The sequence below is a fragment of the Leucoraja erinacea genome, chromosome 7, assembly GCF_028641065.1.
Source record: "Leucoraja erinacea ecotype New England chromosome 7, Leri_hhj_1, whole genome shotgun sequence".
Taxonomy (NCBI): Eukaryota; Metazoa; Chordata; class Chondrichthyes; order Rajiformes; family Rajidae; genus Leucoraja; species Leucoraja erinaceus.
This window is the reverse complement of record NC_073383.1, coordinates 19,605,011-19,631,415: the sequence shown is the minus strand read 5'-3', so window position 1 is coordinate 19,631,415 and position 26,405 is coordinate 19,605,011. Positions and strand designations below refer to the sequence as shown.

The 26,405-nt window shown below is 42.8% G+C and overlaps 1 protein-coding gene across 6 annotated transcripts in view; it reads right to left on the bottom strand.

The window, feature by feature from the left end:
• The window catches only part of znf385b (zinc finger protein 385B), a 362,216-nt gene that overhangs the window by 83,381 nt on the left and 252,430 nt on the right, over window positions 1-26,405 (bottom strand). The gene's annotated exons all lie outside the window — the stretch shown is intronic.

The following is a 26,405-nucleotide window of genomic DNA, read 5'->3' as shown; positions in this document are numbered from 1 at the left end:
TTATGCCTACTATATTCTGTTGTGCTGAAGCAATGCAAGAATTTCATTGTCCTATCTGGGACACATGACAATAAACTCTCTTGAATCTTGAATCTTGAGAATAAAGAGAGGGATAGAGAGAAAAACCAAGAAGGACAATGACATGGAAGCTTCTTAACCTTCTCACCTGTCCCACAACACAGCCAAAACTCCACTACTTGCAATAACAGATTTTTCAGTGATGGACCTTTCCTAATCATGAAAAGGCCATGATACAGGAGACGCATTAAAGTACATTATATTGCTCCTATACCGGTTAATTTGAAGGTTGAGGATTTTAGAGGTGAATTTTAAACTGTAATTTTGTTCCCCCACTCTGCATAGACTTCAAATTTTCAGCTGCGGGGAATTAGTGTTTATAAAAGAATTTAAACACTAAACTACTGCTGGTGTCTTCTAAGTGACTGTCGATTTAATCAGTGACAAGTTTGTTGCCCTGTGTCAAGCCTTTCGAGTATTCCAAATGATGAGGATTCAAGAGCAGATGAGGAACGGGAGATCCTTTGATGATTAGGTCATGAGCTGGGCCGACAGTATTTCATCAATATCTACGACACTCCAGTTAGAACCTGATGAAAGATTCACCACATCTGAATGAGCACAGCCTGTCAAGACATTTCTCTAAATAAATACTGTTGCAGTGACCACCAAAGTTACATTAGCAAGTCTGTTTCTTTCACTGTCCCAGGGAATTCTGTGTGATTAAAGCAGCAAAATAAAGCAATCTATGATAATACACAAAGTACTGGAGAAAGTCAGTGGGACAGGCAGCATCTCTGGAGGACGTGGATCGGTGACTGAACAAGGATTCAGAACCATAACATCACTTATCCAGCACTTTGTGTATTGTTTCGTAAACCTGCACCTGTTCCTTGTGTCACCAATTTATGAAAATGTTTGTTCCTTTGGTTTAACATAATTAATTCATCTCAATTTAAATCAAAAGCCAATTGATATGCGTAATTGAAAATTAAGAATTGACAAGCAGCTATTGACAAGCAGTGAAGAAAGCAAATGGTATGTTAGCATCAATAGCAAAATGATTAGAGTATAAGAGCAAGGAGGTTCTACTGCAGTTGTACAGGGTCTTGGTGAGACCACACCTGGAGTATTGCGTACAGATTTGGTCTCCTAATCTGAGGAAGGACATTCTTGCCATAGAAGGAGTACAGAGAAGGTTCACCAGACTGATTCCTGGGATGGCAGGACTTTCATATGAAGAAAGACTGGATATACTCGACTTGTACACACTAGAATTTAGAAGATTGAGGGGGGATCTTATAGAAACTTACAACATTCTTAAGGGGTTGGACAGGCTAGATGCAGGAAGATTATTCCCGATGCTGGGGAAGTCCAGAACTAGGGGTCACAGTTTACGGATAAGAGGGAAGTCTTTTAGGACCGAGATGAGAAAATCATTTTTTACACAGAGAGTGGTGAATCTGTGGAATTCTCTGCCACAGAAGGTAGTTGAGGCCAGTTCATTGGCTATATTTAAGAGGGAGTTAGATGTGGCCCTTGTGGCTAAAGGGATCAGGGGGTATGGAGAGAAGGCAGGTACAGGATACTGAGTTGGATGATCAGCCATGATCATATTGAATGGCAGTGCAGGCTCAAAGAGCCGAATGCCTACTCCTGCACCTATTTTCTATGTTTCTATGTTTCTATTGCAAAAAGATGTTCAGTTCCATCCACAATCCAAACAATTTATTAGCATGCCTGTCATGTTCATCCTCATTGTGGACTGTGTTTCTCATGTTCACTGTGTATTGTGTAACACATTGAGCACTATGCAGTATCTCAACTAGGGCAGCACAGTGGTGCTGCAGTAGAGTTGCTGGCTGCCACTGCCAGAGACCCAGGATTGATGCTGATTATGGATGCTGTCTGTATAGGCTTGGCACCTTCTCTCAGTCATCACGTGGGTTTTCTCCGGGTGCTCCGGATTCTTCCCACTTTCCAAAGACGTGCAGGTTTGTAGGTTAATTATCTTCTGTGGATTGTCCCTTGGTTTGTAGGATAGAACCTGTGTACAGGTGGTCATTGGTCAGCATGGACTCGGTGGGCCAAAGAGCCTGTTTCCACGTTGTATCTCTAAACTAAACAAGTTTACTTCCAGGTGACATTTCCCCTGCATCCTCTGCACTAAGGCAGCCAAGAGCAATGATTTGTGTAAACTTAATAACTCTGAGAGTAAGCTTATTCAATCATAGGTTATTGATTTGATTGAATTATTCAGCATGGATGCATGCCCATCAGCCCGCTGAGTTCACATCGACCTTTGATCATATGTTATCGACATTGCTGGCAAGGTTGCCCTTTCTCCAATGACCCTAACATGAAGAGATAAAAGAGGCGCAAATTGTGAAGCCAGAGAAAGGAATATGTGGAAGGAGACAGGGGGAGGAGAACGGGGAGAAATAGGTGCACATTCATATAACTGATATTGTGGGGTGAAAGGTGAGGACCAGGGGCACTCTATCCGTGTTCTGTTTGGGGTGAGGGAGAGTGAGAGCAGAATTATGGGACACATTCATGTTGTATGGCAAGAGAATGGGGTTGATAGGGAAAAATAGCCATGATCACATGGTGGAGCAGACTTTATGGGCCGAATGGTCATATTGTACAGTGTCTTATGGATGTTATTATTCATAGAAAACATAGAAAATTGGTGCAGGAGTCATCCATTCGATCCAGTCAATATGATCGTGGCTGATCATCCAAAATCAGTACCCCGTTCCTGCTTTTCCACATATCGTTTGATTCCCTCAGACCCCTGGTTCTGGACTCCCCAAACATCGGGAACTTTTTTCCTGCATTCAATGATTCAATCATTTAGGGCACTGATGACTATTTTTGGGAGGACTGCAGACAGTGTTGGTCTCCTTATTTATTGGCAGCTTGTGAATGTGTTGGAAAGAGTTCAGAGATGTCTTTACTAGAATCAGCAGATTCACTTATGAGGAAAGATTGGATAGGCTAGACTCACATCTGCTGGAGTTTAGAAGAGTGAGCTGCATTGTGTATTTAAGATCTCGGTGTCAAGGCAGGGTGTATGTGGAGAGGATGCCTCCTGCAGTGGGAGAAGCAAACATAAAGTTCACTGTAACTCAATAAAACAAATGTAATTGTTTAGCTTATACCAATATATCCTCGAGGAAACGTAAATATCCAGAGGAACTCAGCAGGTCAAGGAGCAACAGTGGAGGGAATGGGCAGATGACAAAGGGTCCCAACCTGAAACATCACTTGTCCATTCACACCTCAGGTGCAGCCTGAACCACTTGGCCCCTCCAGCAATTGGTATCTTGCTCAAGATTCCAGCATCTGCAGTTCCTAATTTCCTAATCTCCAAATATATCTTTTCTGATTTTTCATTATTTCTCTTTGACACTTTTTCTTTACTCATTTTTATTTTTTCTATTTTGCACGTTATACATCAGCTCCAAAACAGAAGACTTTCCTTGTTCATTTGGGAGCAGCACAGTGGCACAACTAGTGAGCTGCTGCACCACAGTTCCAATGACTGAGGTTCAATCCTGACCTCCAGTGACATCTGTTTGGAGTTTGCTTGTGTGGGCTTTTCCTGGAGGTTCTGATTCCCTCCTATAATGCAGGTCAGTAGATTAATTGATGACTGTAAATTCTTCTTATCGTGTAGGTAGAATTTGGGGGTGAGTTGATGCGAATGTAGAGAGAATAAAACAAGATCAATGTTCAGCATAATTTTGTGCCTGATGCTCGGCATGGACTTGATGGGCTGAAGGGCCTACTTCTCTGCTGTACGACTATGACAATTAATTATACCAAGCAAAATATTAAAGTAGGTCAGGACCAACAACAACATCGCCATAATATATCCAACAACCCAGTAATAATTAAACATCAGTAACTTTCAATTTCAGTTTCAAATTTAGTTGTTTGAAACCTTGAATCAAAATTAAAATTTCATCTCACCAACACTATTGTTCCTGTACCCAAAAAGGCAAGGATTACTTGTCTTAATTCTGATAATCAGAGTTTTGTCCGAGCCAGGGGAATAGCCTGATGGCTGTGGGGAAGTAGCTATTCCTGAACCTGGTTGTTGCAGTCTTCAGGCTCTTGTACCTTCTACCTGAAGGTAGCAGGAAGATGAGTGTGTGGCCAGGATGGTGTGGGTCTTTGATGATACTTCCAGCCTTTTTGAGGCAGCGACTGCAATAAATCCCCTCGATGGAAGGGAGGTCAGAGCCGATGATGGACTGAGCAGTGTTTACTACTTTTTGTAGTCTTTTCCGCGTGGTTTTTTCACTGTCAAGTCTTCTAATGTTTTTGTGCAGATTCCCCGCTTGAAAGGGATCTGATTTATCCACCCCGAAATGATGAACTGGATTTCATGCAATGACCAAACACTTCTTTTCCATTTTTTTTTTTACCTTTTTATTTTTGGCAGATTCAGCAATTAATTTACAGTTCCACTTGATTTATTGCTTCAGCTATTACTTTGAAGGCATTTGGATGTTGTAGGTCTTAAGGTATTTAACAGTTTATTCTTTAAGCAGGTGAAACCGGCTGCTAATCGGGTGCTGTAGATAATCAGTCCTGCATGCCTTTGCTGGCGATCGCGGCAGTTTTTAGGCCAAGTATTCACATACAAGGAATTTGCCTTGGTGCTCCGTCCACAAGTAACAACATGACGTACAGTGACAGTTACGAGTGACTCAGAAAACACTAAACATTAATAATAATAAAACATTAATGATAAAACACCAATGATCAAGCAGCCAAACAGTTTTTTGGCTGTTGAGTAGAGCAACTACTCGTGGATAGTTGAAATAAAAACAGACAAAACAGTTTTTATGTCTGGCTGTGGCAACTTTGACAGTCCGGAGTCGCCTTCCAGAGAGAAGTGATTCAAAGAGTTTGTGGCCAGGGTGAGAGGGGTCAGAGATGGGGATGAGTCAGAGTTTAAAAGAGAGATCGAGCAACTGTCCATATCGTGCCAGCACAATAACCTGGCCCTCAACACAAGTAAAACCAAGGAACTGATTGTGGACTTTGGAAGGAGTAGGATGGGGACCTACAGCCCCATTTATATCAACGGGTCAATGGTTGAAAGGGTGAAGAGCTTCAAATTCCTGGGCGTGCACCTCTCTGAAGATCTTTCCTGGTCCGAGAACACTAATGCAATTATCAAGAAAGCTCATCAGCACCTCTACTTCCTGAGAAGATTACGGAGAGTCAGTTTGTCAAGGAGGACTCTCTCTAACTTCTACAGGTGCACAGTAGAGAGCATGCTGACCGGTTGCATCGTGGCTTGGTTCAGCAACCTGAGCGGTGAACAATCGCGGCAGTTTTTAGGACAGTCTCTTAGATTATACTGTTCAAGTTTTAGCCGCAAATCAACTTCTCTCGCGGGCCTGTCCGCTTTTCTGTTCACGGTCGGGCTGACTCTGATCCCGACCGGGCTTTATCTGTTTTCTCCCCCCACCGGGTTGACTATTTCCCGGCTGGGCTGAAGACTCAGCCTCTGTCGGTGGCTTCTCTGGACCTGTCTGTGGCCTACATGGTACTAGGCCCTCACCTGACGTCTGTGGCTGCTACTGGGGCTGGCCATGGGCTACCCGGTCCTCTTGTCGGTGGCTTCTCTGGACCTGTCCATGGCCTTCACGGTACTAGGCCCCCACCCGACGTCTGTGGCTGCTGCTTGGGCTTGGCTGTGGGCTGCACAGCCCTGGATATATGCCAGGTAAGCTGACACCGTGCTTGATGACCCTTACTGCCCCTGCTTGTTTTCCTAGCTCTTCCCTGAGCTATTGCTTCCCGTTCCTACCTTTTTTCTTTTTGGCACCAATTCAAAACCATTTGGCTTGGTGCTGTTCCACTTGTTTCCAAATACTACTTCTATTTTTAACGTTTGTTTTCGATTCTTCTTGCTGGCCTTGTTCTTATCTTCGTTCTTTTATCCTCGTCGCCAATTGTTGTGTATTCGGATGCTTTGAACAGTCTTGAATAAAGGCTCGGACACGGGAGGAATCATACAAGCTTCTTTACTGCAGGACGCCACCTCCAGTCTCTCCCTGCTCATGCGTACTTGCCCAAGACATCACAAGACACCAATTACTTATCCTAATTATCCCATACCTAACACTCCTTCCCCTTTAACTCCATTTCACCTGTACGGTATATGCTCTTTTCCTACTATTGTGCGCTTGTGATTTTAATTTAGCATTAGTCCTTTCATTACAGTTTGACTTGACACCTCCCACTCGATCTTCCAATGGAACCACTTGGGAGATTGACGCTTTAAAGTCAAACTTTGAAGTCTAGGTTTGAACTTGGTCTCCTGATGCATTGCTGTCTTGTTCTTCTACTGGGAGTAAGACAACTAGCCGCCTAACACCCCTGTGAACAATCGTGGCTTGGATCCTCTCCTTCCCCTGAGTGGAATGCCTTGCCCTTCCTTTCAAAGCCTTTGTCAGAGGAATGGAGTAACTTGGAAAGATCCATACATTAATGTCTCTCACGATGCCTTTGCAGTCTGGATTGGAGCTGGTGATTCTGCCCAGCTTGAATTGCCCCCTCAGTGCATTTTGGTCACTTAACCAGACAATGGCTCCGGCCGTGACATTTCTCTGAGTGGAGCCACTTGCTCCTTATAAACAAGTTAGGACCAGCGAGTTGGCTCCAGCTCTTCCAAAACTTGTTCACCTCTGACTGCATTGTTCTAAGTCTTTTGTAGGGGTAGCTGGAAAAGTCAAAAGTCTTGATGTCTCCGCACTGAGATGCTCGGCCAAGCAGAAGAGTATTTGGTGTGATGTACTGAACGCAGTCTTCCTGGCTTTGTATCCTGGCGTCGATTGGACGTTCATTTGACAGGTTGGCTGCCATGTAAAGAGCTTTCTGAAACTCACTATAACTGAGTGACGATTCTTCTCCAAATCTTTGGAGCGCTCTCTTCACAACACGCACAGCAGCTTCCGCAGCGCCATTTCTGTGTGGAGAATCAGCAGGATGGATTTTCCACATCCACTCTGTTCCATTTTTAGCTGCGTTCTCCTCCAAAGCTGCTCTGTCCAGGTTGTCCAAAAATCTATATAGTTCCTCTAAGACTGGTTTTGCGCCAATAAAATTGGTGCCTGGATCTGACCAGATCTTCTTGGGGTGCCCATGGATTGCTGTGAATCTTTGATAAGCCATCAGAAACCCTTCACTTGATAAGGTGTTGACTAACTCTGTGTGGATGGCTCTCCTGGCCATACAGCAGAACACAACTCCCCAGGCTTTGAGTTTTACCCTCTTCTTGATGTCATCGTGTACGTGGTAGGGTCCAAGGAGGTCTACTGTTGTAAACTCAAAAGGAGCAGCAGGTTCATTTCTTTCAGGCGGCAGATCACTCATTAATTGTTAACATTTCTTTGCCTTTGCTTTCTTGCAGATTATGCAGTGATCAACAACTTTTTGAGCAATTCTCCTTCCTTTTATGACCCAAGCCTTTCTTCTCATTTTAAGCAAGGTCCCAGCCATTCCATCATGACTCTCCCTGTGAGCCTCCCGAGCTAGCAGCCACAGACATCGGGTGGGGGCCTAGTACCGTGAAGGCCACGAGCAGGTCTAGAGAAGCCACCGACAAGAGGACCGTGTAGCCCACAGCCAGCCCCAGTAGCAGCCACAGACGAGTATCCACGAGTAGTTGCTCTACTCAACAGCCAAAACTGTTTGGCTGCTTGATCATTGGTGTTTTATCATGAATGTTTTATTATTATGAATGTTTAGTGTTTTCTGAGTCACTCGTAACTGTCACTGTACGTCATGTTGTTACTTGTGGACGGAGCACCAAGGCAAATTCCTTGTATGTGAATACTTGGCCAATAAACTTACTTACTTATTCTTCAGAGTACTATGATAATCTACTTCCTCACTATTGCCTTCCTTGCATCAAGAAACACAATATGTACCCCTGCAAACATTGTACAGGTAAGAGAGCAATTGGTTAAAAATTCACATGTGTACTGGGAAGATTATTGAAAAGAGGATGGGTGGGTGGGGCTGGAAAGTGAAGCTTGCATTTTCATTAAGTAACAAATGGCAAGTTAAAACCTATCATCCCATACAGTACTCAAAAATAAATCTTATGTATTCACAAATATTTTGCTAGTCAACCAAATAAATGTTAAGTATTTTCCAGTTTTGCATTATTTTGCAAAATATGTTCCAAATCAGACAAACAATGACAGAAACATTTAAATAAACCATCAATCTTTTTTCACTCTTTGGAAGCAAGCCTGCAAAGTTACTAAAATGCTCTGCTTTTAATCAATTTATATGTTATCTTCAGCGTTTTAACTGGAATAAGTTTTAACAAAGGCCTCGGCTCCTCCCGACTTCAAAGCGGACTAAAATAAGGATTCCTTTTTATCAAACAATCCAAGAGTCTTTTGTTTTCCCTGCTGCTCCTTGTAAGTATCTACCCAGCCAAGAGGCTGGGGGTTCATAGCAAGGTAGCAGTTCACTGCGCCTGGTGATTTTTTTTCATGATCCTGAATCACAAATTAAAGGGACACAAAAGGAAAGAAAACTTAATAGAAACAGCTAACAATAACTGAACATCTCGTCAACTTAAGTAATAGTTTCTGGTCACTCAGGTGTGCTTTCCGGAAGGAACAAAGGAGAAAGTTAATTTTCACTGCAATCAATCTCCGAAGCTCTCCTTAATACACCAGGGCATGCAGGGGGAGTTCATCATATTGTCATGAGAACAAGGCTTCAAAAATGTCGTGCTTTGTGAGGGAAGGTAGCTCAGGGACACAAGAAGCAACTCTCTCATGCAGAACCATTGCAAAAAGTTCAATGTGGACAAGAAAGATCAATTGGAGAGAAGAAATTGGCGCCGTTTCGGGTCGAGACCCTTTTCAGACTGATGTCGGGGGTGGGGGAGGGGCGCGAAAGGAAGGAAGTTAGCGGAGACAGTGGGACTTGTGGGAGAACTGGGAAGGGGGAGGGGAAGGAGGGAAAAAGCAAGGGCTATCAACAATTAGAGAAGTTAACGTTCATACCGCTGGGGTGCAAACTACCCAAACAAAATATGAGGTGCTGTTCCTCCAATTTGCACTGGGCCTCCCTCTGACAATGGAGGAGGCCCAGGACTAAACGGTCAGATTGGGAATGGGAGGGGGAGTTGAAGTGCTGAACAACTGGGCGATCAGGTTGGTTAACACGGACTTCCCAGTTCTCCCACGTCCTACTGTCTCCGCCTACTTCCTTTCTCTTTCCCGCCACCCCCCCCGACATCAGTCTGAAGAAGGATCTCGACCCGAAACGTCGCCTATTCCTTCTCTCCATAGATGCTGCCTCACCCATTGAGTTTCTCCAGCACTTTTTGTCTACCTTTGATTGTTCCAGCATTTGTTGTTTTCTTTAATCATCCATGGACTTCCTCGGAACTTCTCAGCCCTAATATTGAGAGCCATACAGTTAACCTGGAATGCTGTACTCCATTTATAGCAGCAATTACAATGTGTCACCATCTGCCAAAAGAATTCCTTGCTTGCATGTACAATCTTGCATCCCTTCTTCACATTGACACGGCAATTCCACTCGATCCCCTCCAGCAGCTATCTGATAATACCTCGGAGGGCACCCTCTGCCAGACTAACCTGCATGGAGCAATCAGTTTTGTTGCATCTGGAACGGAATGCAAATCCATGACAAAGGCCACCAGTTGACAAGAGCTTGCGTTCTCCAAGGAGCACAATATAAATCTGTTGCAGAAGGACGTGCTTCTGCTCAGAGAGATTGAAGACGTGAGGCACAGGTCCCTTGTTCAATTAACAGATTCACACTTGGCATCACTCAAGCCTCATGAGCATTAGAGAGTCATGACAATAAACTAAAACTGAAACGAGTCGCACAGAACAGAAACAGGCACTTTGACTCAACTCGTCCATGCCAACCTACAGGCCCCATCTACTAGTCTCATTTGTCCGCAATTGGTCCATTTCCCTCTCAACTTTCCTATCCAACAGGCACGTGCCGTGACTGATTACTCAGTGTAGGCAGTCAGTCGGCTTTTAAAAAATCTTAACACGCATGCGCAGATTGTTCTCTCCGCAGATTGTTCTCTCCGTAAGCTGTCAGTCCACTTTTATAAAGTCTTCAAAAGCCATATCTCTTAATAAAGTACCTAGAGCAGCGGATGCAATAGATGAGGTTGGAGGAGGTGCAGGTGAAACGCTTCAATTTTTAATAAATAAATAAAATAATAAAATAAAATAAATTCCAGATGCAGCAGAGGTTCACCTGCATCTTCTCCAACTTCATTTATTGCATCCGTTGTTCTTGCTGTCAGCTGCACTACATCAGTGAGACCAAGCGCAGGCTTGGCAATTGCTTTGCCCAACACCTCAGCTCAGTTCGCAATAACCAACCTGATCTCCCGGTGGCTCAGCACTTCAACTCCCCCTCCCATTCCGAATCTGACATTTCTGTCCAGAGCCTCCTCCATGGCCGGAGTGAGGCCCACGGTTAATTGGAGGAGCAGCACCTCATATTTCGCTTGGGTAGTTTACACTCCAGCGGTATAAACATTGACTTCAGGTAGTCCTTGCTTTCTCCCTCTTTCCCCTCCCATTCCCAGCTCTTCCACAGCCCACTGCCTCCGCCTCTTCCTTTCTTCTTCCCGCCCATCACCACCCCCACATGAAGTAAAGGTCTCGATCTGAAACATCACCTATTCCTTCGCTCCATAGATGCTGTCTCACCTGCTGAGTTACTCCAGCATTTTTATCTACCTTCGATTTTTCTAGCATCTGCAGTTCCTTCTTAAACAGGGCATTATGTGGAATCTTGTTGTGAGACCTTGTTGTGCAACAGATTGTGGTACATTTTGACAATACATCCTCCATATGGCCGCACAATGGCACAGTGGTAGAGTTGCTGCCTTACAGCGCCAGAGACCTGGTTCAATCCTGACTACTGGTGCTGTGTTTACGGGGTTCTCCCCATGACTGCATAGGCTTTCCCCGGGTGCTCCAGTTTCCTCCCACACTCCAATGGCGTACAGGTTTTTAGATTAATTGGCTTCGGTAAAAATTGTAAATTGTCACTAGTGTGTAGGATAACGCTAGTGTATGGGGATCGCTGGTCGGTGCAGACTCAGTGGGCCAAAGGATCGATTTCCACACAATATATCTAAACTAAACTAAACTACAAAAGTGACTGTGTTTCAAAACAGCTTTGAAAACTGAAAAACGTTCCTTGATCTCAAAGATCAGGAAATATATTATGCGCATATAACTTATTCTATCTATTTTTAATAAACAGATCTTGCGCCTGGTGGAATAAGAATAATTGGACTGGATCTGACACTTACTTTTCTCAGGACAGCAGCTCGTAGCAGACACCTGAAGATTACAATCATCAGAGTTGCATTTGCCAGTCACTTCCTTGGCTCCCTTCCAATAGTAAGCTGCTATGTAACCTTGTAAACATTTTCAACCATTTTCCACCACATTAATCATTGTACGTTGGCCTTTAGGATGAACCTAGGAATAGGCTTGAATGTGTGCAAGGCAAATGCTGCGACTCTGACATACAGCATCAGAAATGTGGATACAATTTATATTTGATTTGTTGCACTGAAAAAAAAAAAAAAATTTCTTCACATGGAGATTGTTTTATCCTTAATACAAAGAAGATGATTTGAGTTTACGCATTCTCTGCATTCTCTTTCATTGGTCCATTAACATTTTGTCTCCCCAACAATGTGCACTTTCCTTATCACCCTCAAATACTACACAGGGAATCATATAATGGATAGTCCATTTTATCAGAAGGGTGATACAAAGAACTGCAGATGCTCTAATCTTGAGCAAAACCCGAAGTGCTGGAGGAACTCAGCGGATCAGGCAGAATGTCGAGAGGGAATGGATTTCTGGTTGGGACTCTTCACCTGAAGAAGGGTCCTGTTCCGAAAGGTCCCCTATCCATTTCCTCCCCAGATATTGCCTGACTCCTGAGTATCTCCAGCAGTTTGTGATTTGACTAATATTGGTTTGGCAATATGGAGACAATGATTGTTTTAATGATATTAGATGGGTCATGGATGAACCTATTAATTATTTATTTGACAGCTAAAAGAAGGTGTTAAGGTGATGATAATGAGTATAACAGAAAACTTCAGCAATATTTCAGTGATAATCCGTACAATGGTGACAGATCACTGATGGGGAGTCAAGGTGATACAGTCACACAGCTATTTCTGCTTCAATAAAGTAAGGCTGATAATCTCTGTAATGATAGCTCAGACTTTTCAGGTGGTAAATGCTGAGCAAACCAGAGCAAGCTACAATGCAGGGCACATATTGGGTGATATATTACAGAACTGTCAAGGCAATGAAATTGCCCTTTTCAAAGCATGATGGCCCTTCATCACAACCACTCCATTAGACGCAGGTGCTTCACTGTAATGTTCTTTTTCTGTTCTCTTTGCAATTCTTACTGGGACTATTATACATTTGTCACCCACAAGCCATCTGCAATATGCTTCATCTCAAGTTACCTACTGAGTTGTAGCCTGCTGTTTCCTTCACAACTTTACTACAACAATATTTATTCAACACCTTTCATGTAGTAAAAGACCCCAAGACACCACTGACTACCAATCTGTTTACACTGTGTGAATCAACTATTTTACACAACATTTTAATGCTGCTGATCATGCAACGTGTTCTTTTTAATAAAAAGTTATGCAATTGACGCAGGTTCAAACATTTTCGCTACAATGTAAAGAACAATTTGTACGCCGAGTTATTTCCGGCATTTTACTGTTATGCCATAAACTAACAACATGTTGCACAGTCATTTAAACAAGTACAAGTGAACTCTGCACATGGTTAGCCAGAGCATCCACTTACTGAATCACACTCCATCAGTGGAATGTCCAACAGCTCATAGCAGATTCTGAACAGTGTGCAATAAAGGGAAAAATGCTCTGAAAATGAGTCCCAGTGGTGAAATATCCTGTGCTAATTACTATACCTTACTTCTTCTCCCCTCCATTTCATTCCTTTCAGTGCCAAGGAGAAGTAATAGATTTTGGACTTGCCATCGACGGTACATTGTCAAAGCTAGGGAATATTAGGAAACCAAACTAATCACAAGCTAAGTATTTTTTTATCGAAACTGATTCCTAGTCTAAGCATATTCAAGGAGCTTGGTTTACATTTTAGGCAAACGTGGCATAGAGGTGACCAAAGAGCGGTCAATCAAATAATGAAAGGGTTGGATTGTTTGCCCATTCATAAATCACTCCTGTTCAATAATCTGAGGAGCAGCAGAAAATGAATCTCAACCATGTAGGTGTCATTATTAGGTCATAAGGTCATGTGATAGGAGTATAATTAGGCCATTTGGCCCATGATTCAATCATGGCTGGCCTATCTCTCCCTCCTAACCCCATTCTCCTGCCTTCTCCCCATAACCACTGACACTTGAACTAATCAAGAATCCATCTATCTCGACCTTAGATATATCCTCCTCATTTCCTTCCTAAAAGAACGTCCTTTAATTTCGAGGCTATGACCGCAAGTCCTAGACTCTCCCATGAGTGGAAACATCCACTCTATCCAAGCCTTTCACTATTCTGTATGTTTCAATGAGGTCCCCCTCGTTCTTCTAATCTCTAGCGAGTACAGGCCCAGAGCTGACAAATGCTCATCATAGGTTAACCTACTCATTCCTGGGATCATCATTCTTATAAACCTCCTCTGGACCCACTCCAGAGCCAGCACATCCTTCTTCAGATATGGTGCCCAAAATTGCTCACAATATTCCAAATGCAGCCTGACCAGCACTTTATAGAGCCTCGGCATTGCATCCCTGATTTTGTATATGAGCCCTCTTGTCTGAATGTTAGGCAATTCTCCTTGGAGAGAAGCAAGCCTCTTGCCATTAAGAGTTGGAGTGACGGTGCTGGCCTTTGATCTGATTTAAAAGGGAGTCCGACGAGTTCCTGGAACTGGGGGCTGCGAATTTGAACCTGGAGTGCGATCTGGTTGAAAGCGTAAGTGAGAAGTGAAAAGCTCTGTAACTGTATAATCCACATACGCACAAATACACAAGCGTACATGTGTGAGTATGTACATGCTAAGTGGCTCCAGGAGGTACTCAGAAAGGATAGACAATGATTCTACTGACATCAGATTCCAGCATCTGCAGTTTCTTGCATCTCTTAATAAATCAACTGTTACAATTTCCGCTGGAGGAGCAAACTGGAAGGGGAGTGAGCTTTGGATTCAACAATGAGCTGGTTTAGTGCCTCAGTAACTCTCCCACCAAAATTAGTGAACGCCTTACAAAACATGCACTTTTCAACATGGAGCCCAACTCTTGCACATGCCACAATCCTGCAAGCTTCAGACCTTGGAAAAAATCCTGATCTGCATCCCAAAGGGAGATAAACTGAATCCCTGGGCAACTTCTGGTGAGAAGGAACACAACACTTTGGCAAAACATGATCGGCTGTGGAGAATACTAACTCCTGGGGGGCCCTTCCCTTGAGGAAATGCTTGGAACATGACCTCATCTTCACAAGGACTGTTTTTCATCAGAAGACAAGCACAAGGCATAATGGCAACATCCTCAGTCCAGATACGCACCTTTCAGGAGACATCATTGCCCAAGCAAGGACTCAAAAGATACTCATATCACTTTTTAAAAGTGAGGGGAGAAAGATTTAATAGGAACCTGAGGGGGAACTTTTTTTACACTAAGGGTGGTAGGTATTTGGAATGAGCTGCTGGAGGAGGTAGTTGAGGCAGGTACTGTCATATTTAAAAAAAACATTTGAACAGATACATGGATAGGATAAGTTTATCGGAATATGGGTCAAATGTGGTCAGGTGGGACTAGTGTAGATGGGACAGTTAAGTCATTGTGGGCAAGTTGAGCCGAAGGGTCTGTTTCCACACTGGAAGACTCTTTAACCTGATCTATGGCAGGCACCATTGTCTCTTTCAACATAACCTGAAAGCAGCAATGTCAACAGAAGGGATGATATAATAAGATCAATATCAAACTCTCAGGGACCCTACAAGGCTGACTCTCTCAGATAGTACTGCAGAGACAAATGTGAAGTCCCAGCCTACAGAAATCACAGGGTATTCTTGATTAGTATAGATGTCAGAGGTTTTTGGGGAGAAGGCAGGAGAATGGGGTGAGGATGGAGAGATAGATCGGCCATGATTGAATGACAGAGCAGACTTGATGGGCCGAATGGCCTAATACTACTCTTATCCCTTATGACCTTATGGTCTACAACGTATAGGCTGCCCTGAAATCCACGGTAACTGAAGCATGCGAAAAAATGCTTGGTTTCTCTACCAAGAATATCCATGAATGGTTTTGTGAGAATGACCAGACGATTGAGGAGCTAACTACAAATATAAGATGTTCCTGGATTGGAAGATCCACCTTTATTCAAGAGAAAAGAAACAACTCTGCCGCCAGAGGTCCAGAAAGTAAAGCGCATGACTTAAAGAACAGATGTTTGCAGACAGCCCTGACATGATTGAGTTCTGTTCCTAACAAGCCATCCACATTTCAACACTCAAAGTCTAACCGCACTGAGAGCCATGAACAAGGGTGATCTTGGGAAAGGCAAAGAGGCTGTTAACATTTGATGAAAGAAACACTTCAAAAGCCTCTTCAATTGCAAATTTTTGTCCTTCATGTGGGTGCCATGAACTGCGTTTAATCCAGTCTTACTGCCATCCCTGACTAACAAGCAGCTGAGAAGTCATGTACCAACTCAAAATTGGGAGCAAATGGTATTCTGTATTGAAATCCTAGAGACAATACAGTTAAAAATCCATAGCCAACATTTGGGAAAAGGAGGATATACCTGGGGATCTCAGAGGAGACAAGTCTGACTGTGGATGTTGACGCGGAGCGTCCCTGCCATTTTGCTTGGGGAAAGTCATCGATAGGGCGTTCCTTGGCCTCTTCCTCCCAGTGTCAGAAGAGCTGCCCCTTGAATTACAATGTGTTTTCCATCCGCCCTGTGGCACAGTGGCCACTAATTTTGCCTCATAATAACTTGAGAAAACATGTGGATAGCATCACACATGGCCTCCTTGAACCTCATGAAAGGCATCACAGCACCTACACACTCAAGGGGTATCGCTTCAAGACATTGTCAATTCATTCACCCAGGAGAGGATGAAATGTACACTGAACATTCACAAGACCAAGGTCTTCTACCAACCTGCCTCTCCTCCGCTGCTTCCCTATTGTACCACGCTGCCCTCCAATAATAAAGATTCACAATTGAACCCTGGTGGACATGGACACTTTCTGAATCTTGTCAACCACCTCTTGAATGAGTGCAACATGCTCACCGACTCCTGGGTACCCCTAGCCCATGATCTCTCAAAGTAGAAAAGGAGCTTTCAGGGTGGTCTTAAGAAACGCAAGGCAATGCATCAGGAGTAGACAGCAGCCTGGTCTAAGCAGCAGAAGGAAAGCATCTCCTCAACAAACCTCACGATTGAGAGACACTCCAATGAGAGACAACTCCAATGAGAGACAACTTCATTAAGAGACACCATTCCTTTCAGCTCTGCAGAAATCTGCGGTTTTGCTATTCACTCCATTAACCAAGTCAAAGCCTACAACACTGGAGTGAAAGCAAGTCATCAATCTTGAGGAACTGCCGAAGAAAAAGAGTAAACTAATTTTTTTGCCTTGGCAAAGGTCTTATTGTATCTTTATAGAAATCACCTGTTCTATACAAGTTCCTGGTCCGGTGTCATTGCCTGAGTGAATGGGTGAGGAATTGTCCACTCATTGACACTAGATATGAGTCTCTGTCAAATGTTGACATGTCTGTGGCTGACAGGAGTAGAGGAAATGAACTTTCAGTCACTCTGTTCCTGAATTCCCATTGTATACATTTTTAAATACAGGTTTGTGTTTTCAAATGAGTAACTGAGAACGGCATTATTATTCAGTATTTGCTTAATATTGCATTGATACAATATTCAATTCTTGAACAACTGAGCAAAAAATTAAATCTCAAAACATTCAAAATGGGAAGTAAACAAAAAATGCTGGAGAAACTCAGCGGGTGAGGCAGCATCTATGGAGAGAAGGATAGGCGACGTTTCGGGTCGAGAATCTTCTTCAGACTTGGGAGTTGTGATTAAATGAATTTGGGGTAATTAAAAAAGACCAATTAAAGACAGAAAATGTGAAAAACACCCAGCAGGTCAGGTAACTTCCATTATTATTTTTACAGATGACTAAATCCACCTTTCAAATGTTCAAAATAAATTCTAAGCATAAATTACATTTGCTCAGTCTTCCAAGCTTATGGGAGAGTTTCATATTTTCATTCAAAGTACCTTAGCTAAAGCACAAATCAATCTGTTCTCCGTTCATCTGGAAATTCAGAGTTTACATGTATGCTTCTTGCATATTTTAAAAACTAAGATGTGAACATAATAAGGGAGGAATATTTTAGCAAATACCTTCAAAGGTTTCTCTGTTTTTCTCATTGTCATTTGTTAGGTTTCTTTAGAGTGTTTGGATATGAAAAAGCTGGCGGATACAGTACTGTGTCGTGACATTTATTTGGGCGTTTTGAGTCATAGAGTTGGATCACAGGAAAGGGCCCTTCGGCCCACCATATTCGTGCCCACCATTTTCCCATTGACATTAATCCCATTTGCTCACATTAGGACCATATTCTTCTATGCGTTGCCTATTTAAGTGTTGTCTAAATTGTCAATAGTCAATTTAATTGTCATTTGGACCCCTGGAGGTCCAAATGAAATGCCGTTTCTGCAGCCATACATTACACACAAATAGACCCCAGACACAACATAATTTACATTTTACATAAACATCCATCACATTGCTGTGATGGAAGGCCAAAAAAAACTTATCTCTCCACTGCACTCTCCCCCCCCCCCGATGTCATAGTCAAAGTCAAAGCCCCCAGCTGGCGATGGCGATTGTCCCGCGGCCATTAAAGCCACGCCGGGTGGTGCGAGGTCGCACACCGGGTCTTGGTATTAGAGACCCTGGCGTGCGCTCGCAGAGTCCCGCGGCCATTCCAAGCCGCGCGGGGCAGTGATGTAGGCCCCGCTCCAGGAGCTCTTCGACCCCGCAACTCGGGCGGGAGAAGTCGCCATTGCAGGAGCCCTGAAAAGCGGTCTCCCTCCAGGGACCCACGGGCTCCCGGTGCCGCCGTCCGCAGACCCGCAGTAGCAGCCTCCGCATCAGCAGCAGCAGCGGCAGCGGCAGCGGCAGCGCTCCTCCACTGCTCCACCCGCTCCGGTCTCGGCCAGCTCCACGACGGTGAGGTGAGTCGGCACCAGAGTCCCCGGCTTCTTCATTGTATCAGATTCTATCAAATCCTCTGGCAGCACATTCCATGTATCACCACTGAGTAAAAAACTTACCTCTCAGATCCCGTTCAAAACTCCTTAAATAAATGTCTTCTTGTTTCCGATACCCCTTCTTTAGGAAAGAAGATTTTGACTGTCTACCCTATCCATGCCTCTTATATTCTTATTGACTTCTATCAGATCAACCCGTAGTCCCCTTCACTCCAGGGTAAACAAGTCCAGCACTAAATTCCAGCAACCATCATGACATTCTAATGAATCTCTTCCACGCTCTCTCTCATGCACTCAATCGTATATTGTGGCAATCAGACATTCACACAATACTCAAAATGCAGCCTAATCAGTGTTCTGTAAAATAGCCACATAACATCCCTTCTCATAAACTATGCCCCAACATATAACCATATAACAATTACAGCACGGAAACAGGCCATCTCGACCCTTCTAGTCCGTGCCGAACACATAATCTCCCCTAGTCCCATATACCTGCGCTCAGACCATAACCCTCCATTCCCTTCCCATCCATATAACTATCCAATTTATTTTTAAATGATAAAAACGAACCTGCCTCCACCACCTTCACTGGAAGCTCATTCCACACAGCTACCACTCTCTGAGTAAAGAAGTTCCCCCTCATGTTACCCCTAAACTTCAGTCCCTTAATTCTCATGTCATGTCCCCTTGTTTGAATCTTCCCTACTCTCAGTGGGAAAAGCTTTTCCACGTCAACTCGGTCTATCCCTCTCATCATTTTAAAAACCTCTATCAAGTCCCCCCTTAACCTTCTGCGCTCCAAAGAATAAAGCCCTAACTTGTTCAACCTTTCTCTGTAACTTAGTTGCTGAAACCCAGGCAACATTCTAGTAAATCTCCTCTGTACTCTCTCTATTTTGTTGACATATGAAGGAGAGCAAGTCGCTTTCAAGGAAGTATGTCCTTGGACCCAGTTCATCAAAGTTCCTTAGTAATCTACCAGTTATCATATACGTCCTAAACCTATTTGACTTCTCAAAATGCAGCAAACTGTATCTGCCAACATTCTACCCAAATTTCCATCTGTTCAATATTCTGCTGCAGACTTAAACAGCCGTCCTCGTTATCCGTCACACCACCGATTGTTATGTCATCCACAAACTTACTAATCATATCTCCGGCATTCACCTCCAACTTGTTACTATGTGTCACAAACTGCAAATTTCCCAGCTGTACACAGACTTCCAATTAGAAAAATATCCTTCCGCCACTACATTCTGGCTATTATTACCAGCCAATTTTGAATCCAATTAGCTCGAATTGTATCCCATGTGCCTTAATCTTCTGGACCTGCCTGCCATATTCCATCTTGTCAAAAGCCTTACTAAAGCCAACACGTGAAGCATTTGCCTTCATCAATTTCTTCGGCTGCTTCCTCAAAAAACGCAATAGTGAGACAGGATCTCCCCCACACAAAGCTATTTGGTTTATCAGTTGGTTGATCGATTGGTCTGGCTGGACCCTAGATTACAAATTGATCTGATGCTATTGCCCCTCAGGAGCTGTCTTTCCGAATATAAATAAATCCCGTTCCTTTGAATTTGTTCCAGTTTTGCTACCACTGATGCAAGGCTCACTGGCCTGTAGTTACCTGGCCTACCTCTGCTTCCCTTCTAAAATAAAGAACATTATCTATGCTACAGTCTTCTGGTGCCTCACCCTGACTAACGATGGTGCAAAGATCTCCATCGGGACCCCAGCAATCTCTTCCCTTGTTTGTCCCATCATATTCTAGGATAGATCTCACCCTTCCTGGGATGCATCTGCTCTTCTGTTTTGCAAGACATCCAACACCTCCACCCTCTAGATCAGCGTTGCTCAACCTTTTTACCCTTGCGGAACCCTTGAAATAATTTTCATGTCTCAGGGAACCCCAACATAAAAATTATTTAAAATCTTTATTATTCTCTTTCTTTCTCTTTCATAAAGTTCATAAGGCAAACATAATATATTTTTCTGATAACTGGTTTAAGCAAAAAATAACTTACATTTTTCCCAAGTTTATTGACAATGCAAAACAAAACTGAATTCAAACTGCTTGTTCAAAACTGAAGCAAATAAAGGCAAACACACATAAACTTTTCATAAACTAACAAAAACATACATAAATAAACTGTTCATAAACTAACACAAATAAACATAAACATACTTAATTTAAAAAAATTCATATAATATCCATGCTGACCCACATGCATGTTGGTCAGCAGTACTCTCTAGAATTTAGGAGATTGAGAGGAGATCTTATAGAAACTTACAAAATTCTTAAGGGGTTGGACAGGCTAGATGCAGGAAGATTGTTCCCGATGTTAGGGAAGTCCAGGACAAGGGGTCACAGCTTAAGGATAAGGGGGAAATCCTTTAAAACCTAGATGAGAAGAACTTTTTTTACACAGAGAGTGGTGAATCTCTGGAACTCTCTGCCACAGAGGGTAGTTGAGGCCAGTTCATTGGCTATATTTAAGAGGGAGTTAGATGTGGCCCTTCTGGCTAAGGGGATCAGGGGGTATGGAGAGAAGGCAGGTACAGGATACTGAGTTGGATGATCAGCCATGATCATATTGAATGGCGGTGCAGGCTCGAAGGGCCGAATGGCCTACTCCTGCACCTAATTTCTATGTTTCTATGTTTCTATGCCCTATTTAAGCTACTCCACTTTACCCATGTTTGGCCCATATCTCTCAAAACCGTTCATGTACCTGTCCAAGTGTATTTTAAATGTTTTTATAATATCTGCCTCAAGCAACTTGTTCCATTTACCCATCACCATCTAAGTGAAAAAGTTCCTCTTCAGGTTTGTATTAAATCTTGCCGTTCTCACTTTAAAACTATGTCCTCTGTTTCTTGATTCCCCCACCCAGGGTAAAAGCTTCTGTACATCCACCTTATCTATTCCCCTCATGATTTTATACACCTCCCATAAGCTCACCCCTCAGCCTTGTGCCCTCCAAGAAATAGTGTCTTAGACTGCCCATCCTCTCCCTGGAGCTCAGTCCCTCAACAATGTCATAAATCCTCTCTGCACCAATTTAAAACAAGAAAGAGGGAAAGGAAACTAATTTAGTCTCTTAAGTTTCTGTATGCTTTGAGACAGATTGTCCAGCCAGAGTATCTAATGGAACAATCAAGACAGCAGTTGTAATTACTCACAAAAAATACCTGCTTTGATGCAATTTCGAAACAGCACTAGGTTTATGAGCACATTTCTATCGCTGAGACAAGATGACACATAAATAGCATATTCCTGAGATGTTGTTAGGCACTATTAGTGCAGGCCTGTTTGCTAACAAGAATTTTTTCTTTGAATTTAAAATTAAACCTCTGCTGTTTCATTATGTATTGAATTTGCTTTAAACAGTGTTGGAAGCTGTATTCAGTACAATTCTAACACCCTGTTTCCTGCTATGGATTATTTAGAATGGGAATGATTCAAAGTCCTCCTAACATCTGATGAAGTCAATTGGCTGAACGTGTCCCCAATCACCAAAATTAGAGCACATGGTATTGGGGATAGGGTATTGACATGGATAAAGAACTGGTTGGCAGACAGGAAGCAAAGAGTAGGAATTAACGGGTCCTTTTCAGAATGGCAGGCAGTGACTAGTGGGGTGCTGCAAGGCTCGGTGCTGAGACCACAGTTATTTACAAAATATATTAACCATTTAAAACGAGGGAATTAAATGTGACATCTACAAGTTTGCGGATAACACAAAGCTGGGTGACAGTGTGAGCTGCGATGAGGGTGCTGTGAGGCTGCAGGGTGACTTGGATAGGTTGTGTGAGTGGGCAGGTGCATGGCAGATGCAGTATAATGTGGATAAATGTGAGGTTATCCACTTTGGTGGCAAGAACAGGAAGGCAGATTACTATCTGAATTGTGTCAGATTAGGAAAAGGGGAGGTGCAACGAGACCTGGGTGTGCTTGTACATCAGTCACTGAAAGTAAGCATGCAGGTACAGCTGGCTGGGAAGAAAGCTCATGGCCTTCATTTCGAGAGAATTTGAGTTTAGGAGCAAGGAGGTCCAACTGCAGTTGTACAGGACCCTGGAGAGCCCGCACCTGGAGTATTGTGTACAATTTTGGTCTCCTAATTTGAGGAAGGATATTATTGCTATTGATGGAGTGCAGCGTAGGTTCACCAGGTTAATTCCCGGAATGGTAGGACTGACATATGATGAAGGAATGGGTCGACTGGGCTTGTATTAATTTAGAAGGATGAGTGGGTCTCTTATAGAAACATATACAATTTTTAAAGGATTGGACAGGTTAGATGCAGGAAAAATGTTCCCTATGGTGGGGGAGTCCAGAACCAGGGGTCACAGTTTAAGAATAAGGGGTAGGCCATTAGGACTAAGATGAGGAAAACATCTTCACCCAGAGAGTTGTAAATCTGTGGAATTCTCTGCCACAGAAGGCAGTGGAGGCAAAGTCACTGGATGTTTTCAGGAGAGAGTTAGATTTAGCTCTTTGGGCTGAAGGAATCAAGGGATATGGAGAAAATGCAGGAATGGGGTACAAAATTTAGATGATCAGCCATGATCATAGTAAATGGCAGTGTTGGTTCGAACAGCCGAATGGCCTACTCCTATACCTATTTTTCTATGTTTCTATGCACCATTTACCAGGAGCATGATTGCTGGTTTGAATACAGCCCCAAAGACGCACAAAAAGATCAGAATGATCTGGATCAAGCTGACTGCTGACTAATAGCCCATGAACCTTAATTCCCTTTACAAATAGGATGTGGTAGCTGCAGTACAAAATTTACTGCAGTTATTCATCCAGGTTACTCTGACAGAACCGTTCAATCCTGTGACCTTTATCATCAAGGACAAGATCAGTAAGTGCATGTGAACATGCTTACTAGTTTGCTTACTAGTTGTACACCATCCTAACTGGGAAATACATTGCTGGTTCTAAACCCTGAAACTCCTTTACTCAACAACACATGGGAATACCTTCACCAGTAGAACCAGCAGTACTATCATAATGTAGAAGAGACAATTGGATAGATACTTGTCTAGAAAAGGTCTAGAGGGTTAAGGGCCAAGTGCGGGTTGGTGGGATTAGTGTAGCTGGGACATGTTGGTCAACGTGGGGAAGTTGGGCTAAAAATCCCTGTTTCCACTCTGTACCTCTATTTGACTAGTTAATACATAAACAAGGTTTTCATTACATCTCAGTACACATGAAAATAATAAACCAATATTATTGTTGATTGACACAAAAAGCTAGAGAAACTCAGTGGGTCAGACAGCACCTCTGGAGAAAAGGGAATAGGTGACGTTTCAGAATGTAGTCTTTACTTTTTTTAGAACATATTGTTGTCTATCGAATGCTGTCTAGCATCCCAGTGCCAAGGTCATACTGGCTTTATAAAGCTGACGGCAGAATTAGCTGAGCTGCTGTTTGGGATGCTGTTGTTACCCAACCAAAAGACTAAACTGCAAACCATCAACATTGGTTGCTCGAGAGACTTTGGCCTTCTGTTTTGTTTTGCACTAATATGGGGTTTCTATATTTCAAGTCATAGTCATAGAGTGGTACAGTGTGGAAACAGGTCCTTCAGCCCAACTTGCCCACACTGGCCAACATGTCCGAACTACACTAGTTCCACCTGCCCGTGTTTGGTCTATATCCCTCCAAACTTGTCCTATCCATGTACCGTTTCTTAAATGTTAAGAGAGTCCCTGCCTCAACTATCTCCTCTGGCAGCTTGTTCCATACACCCACTACCTTTTGTGTGAAAAGGTTATCCCTCCGATTCCTATTAAATCTTTTCCCCTCCACCTTAAACCTATGTTCTCCAGTCCTCGATTCATCTACTCTAGGCAAGAGACTGTGCATTTACCTGATCTATTCCTCATGATTTTATACACCTCTATAAGATCGCCCCTCATCCTCCTGCGCACCAAGGAATATAGTTCCAGCTTGCTCAACCTCTACCTGTAGCTCAGACCTTCTAGCCCTGGCAACATCCTTGTCAATCTTCTCTGTACACTTTCCAGCTTGACAACATCTTCCATATAACATGGTGCCTAGAACTGAACACAATACACTAAATGCAACCTCACTAAAGCCTTATACAACTGCAACATGACCTCCCAACTTCTATACAATACTCTGACTGATGAAGGCCAATATTTGATCACCCTGTCTACCTGCGACTCCACCATCAAGGAACCATACACCTGCACGCCAAGATCCCTCTGCTCTACAACACTCCCCAGACCCCTACCATTCACTGTGTCGGTCCTGCCCATGTTAGACTTCCCAAAATGCAACGCCTAAATTCCATCAACTGTTTCTCACTCCACCTGGCCAATTGATCAATATCCTGTTGCAATTTTTCACAACCATCTTCACTATCTGCAAAACCACCCACTTATACATCATCTGCAAACTTGCTTTGTACATTCATGTCCAAATCATTGATGTGGATGATAAACAGTAACGGGCCCAGCACGGAATCCTGGGGTGCACCACTGGTCACAGGCCTCCAGTCTGAGAAGCAACCTTCCACCATCACCCACTGTTTCCTTCCATGAAGCCAATTTGCTGTCCATTCAGCTTTCTCTCCTTGGATTCCATACAAACTAACCTTCCAGAGCAGCCTACCATGCGGAACCTTGTTGAATACTTTGCTGGAGTCCATATATACAATATCTACAGCTCTGCCCTCATCGACGTTTTTGGTCACGTCTTTATAAACCTCGTGTGAAACAACTTCCCACGTACTAACCCATGCTGACTATCCCTAATCAGCCCTTGTGCGTTGAAATGCCTGTACATTTATTAGATTTATTGAACATCTTTTTTGGTTTGTTTATTACATTATCTATTGAGTACTATGTTTACAGACCTGGTATGCTGCTACAAGTAAGAATTTCATAGTTCCGTTTCAGTATATATGACAATTAAACATTCTTGAACGGCAATGCTAACTTTGGAAACAACCCAAGTATGTATGATGACAAAGGAAAGGCAGATCATAGCTTCAGGCGCACATGAATTAAAATAAGATACATGCAGCAAACCATGCAAACTTAAAAAAAAATACTGCCCACTTGATAAAACAGCAAGGAGATATTTTTGTGTTTCCTGTGAGATTTCCATTATCCTTTCCATTTCCATTTCATGTGATAGAAAATTTACACTAAGTATGAAAACATTAATACATACAAGTTGACTTTTGCCAAATAGTGCTTCTGGTTAAGGCACTGGTGTAGTGTGTTTTTAGAGATCATTAATGCCCACTATCATTTAAATTTTTTATATTACTCAAAGTCCAATGAATACATCTGGAGATAAAAGATTCCTAAATGTCCTTTGGAGCACTTGCTTCCTTTCATCATAGCAGTAATATGTCAGACGTGAAACTGAATCCATTGATAAAAATATATGCTTAGAGGTGACCCCACATCCAATCCCATTCAGACACACCATAGACTTTGTATCTTCACCATGCATATTAGTCAAAAGGGGCCACATATTTGTCTTCAGCATCAAATCATGAATTTTTTATTCAAATGCTATTAAATGGCATTAAAACAGAATTCTCTATATTTCCAACAAGAACACTTGATAAAGATTACTCAAAAGGATAAAATACTCTTGGTTTCAGTTTGCAAATTTCAATTTAAGTATATAAAAGTATAGAAAGATATTGTAAATCATTTAAGAGACACACAGAATCAACCTTGGCTGAAAATCCGTGGCATTAACAACAGCATAATTTACAGCAGACCAGAAATCCCCTGCTACAATCTCTTTTCACACTAGATTAATTTGCTAAAAGAATTAATGTTGTTAACCACATGGCTACATTTCAAACACCCACAGTCTGCTCCTGGTGATAACACAATTCCTTATTGATTATAGACACACACATGATGCTCAATCTCCAGTCTAACTGCTATATTTGTTATCTGTATTTTCTCTGTAAT